Raw genomic sequence first — 2286 nt, 5'->3', positions numbered from 1 at the left:
ATCGTGCTTGTAATGTTTTTGTCGTTTATCATGATGCGTCAGCAGTAAATCAGAATCTTATTGGTCCGCTAAGCCATATTTAGGTTTTCTCGTCGCCCGAAATTAAGGAACTTTGTGGATTTATTGTAAATATCAGAGGTAGTTTAGTTGACTCCTGCCTGTTTTTCTCTTTATTTTCTACACGAATAATTAATTATAAAATAGATAATTAGAAATTTAACGGATCCAAATATTCTTTTATTAGTTTGAAGTTGTGACGTACAGGTTTCCGTGCGTCTACACAGAAATCATATATCGCGGGCAATCTGCACTTCCCGTTCCCGTTAGTTACTGTCTCGCCTAAAAAATTTTTTGGGACGAATCTGGCGTCAGAAGATATCTGCCGTATTTTATACAAATAGTATAATAATAAATCATATAATTAAAAATCAAACTCATAAGAATAAGAATATATATATTATTAAAACAAAAAATATTGTTTTGAATTTTATATTTTTAATGAAGAATTATCATTTATATATTTAGAAAGTGTCAAGTGGCAAGTACTTTGTCTTTATAGCATTGTAATAAAAAAAATTGTTGTAATTTTTATTAATTATTATAATTTTGAATTATTATTATTTTAAAATTATATTATCTTAATTATATTTTTGTAATATTAACTATAACTCTCACTTCAACAAAATAATCTTAATAATTATAAATAATATAAACATTATAGTGAAAATATACATTTTTCTTAACAATATAATCTTTAATTTAATTATAAAATCTATGTAATTATAATATAATAATAAATTATTTTTAAAGATGAGGAAGCTTGAGAAAAAATGTTGTTGTTAAGGAGCTCTTTGGCTTCTACACTTTTTGCAGATTTGAGTTACTAAGGAGTTGTTCAGCAAAAATGACAACGACCTTCTTCGATGCCCTTATCTACAGCTCAAGATCCTTGCGATTTTGGGCAATGCTTGGGTGTGCCTGCTACGACAAGGTTTGACAATAATGGTGGATTTGTGCAAAGGGGCGATGTCCACCGTGGCCCTCGTCATAATGATGACTTCTTTGATTTGAGGAAGAAAAGTCACAATTTGCAAATGAATCTAGAGCAAGCAAGTCAATGGAGCAAGTTAAGGGTTGGGGATTGTCGGAATGGGGGCTCCAAATGTGCTTCGGTGCCCTCTTCTTGGGGGTGAGCTTGCAACGGATAGACGAACAATGAATCTAGATGCTAAGACAGCCAAGGAAGTTTATTAAAATGAACAATATTTTGTTGAGATGAGCTTGATAGGGCAATTTCAAGGATGTTGACTAAGTCTCGAAGAGCTTCACAAGTGGATCATAGAGGTCTGGAGACCTATTTTGGTGGGGGGTGTGCAAAATTATCTGAGTGCTCGTGGCTTTGTTGTGGTGATTTTTGACAACCTGGAGGATAGGAATGGAATCTTATGCAAATCTCTTTGGAGTTATGAGGAGAAGCGCACTCTCTTGCTAGAACTATAGTATCCATCTTTTAACCCAACTACCGAATCATTTGATAGGATACCAATTTGGGTAAGACTTCTAAATTTGTCATTGTAGTTTTGGTTTTGGTTTGAATCTTGTTTTAAAGTTGTAGGTGATACTTTGGGGAAATATTTGGGGGTAGATGAGGGGTCCCTATAGTATATGCATACCACCTATGTGTGCGTCTTAATGGAAATGGATTTGACTAAGGCTCCACTTGCAGATTTATCTTTGAATTTCGAGAAGATGATTTGGGTGCAGACGTTAGATTATGAAGGTATCCCATTTAGGTGTAGAAGATGCTATCAAATTGGGCATTTGGCAACTAAATGTGACAAGCAGAATTCAAATAGAAAGGTCACTTGGTGGAGGGAGGTATCTATAAAAATTGTCAAGGATAAACCGAGTCTAGATGCTTAGAGAAAGGAAACTATCAAAGCTATGAAGGATATGCAAAGTATAGATCCTTCAGTCTAAAAAACCATGGAGGGGTCGGTGACAAGTAGTGAGGAATATCATCACTCAAAGTTTAGCTTTGTGATAGACATACTCGGTGGTCATGTGGATCCACATAATGGAGTGGGGGAGAGTAAGGAACCAGTAGAGGCTTCATCTTTGGAGCTACAAAGGGATTCTATGTAGGAGGAAGGCTAGCAAGAAGTAAGAGGAAAGGAGACGAGAGCTTTGAAAGAGGGTATTCTCAACATGGAACTCTATTCCAAGCGACTTACTAAAAGGTCATTATATTGTGGCAGTAGTTTGGGGAGGCAGCTCCCTAGTAGT

This window comes from Cryptomeria japonica, chromosome 8 (assembly GCF_030272615.1).
Source record: "Cryptomeria japonica chromosome 8, Sugi_1.0, whole genome shotgun sequence".
Classification (NCBI taxonomy): Eukaryota; Viridiplantae; Streptophyta; class Pinopsida; order Cupressales; family Cupressaceae; genus Cryptomeria; species Cryptomeria japonica.
Note: the sequence above shows the minus strand (reverse complement) of the source record.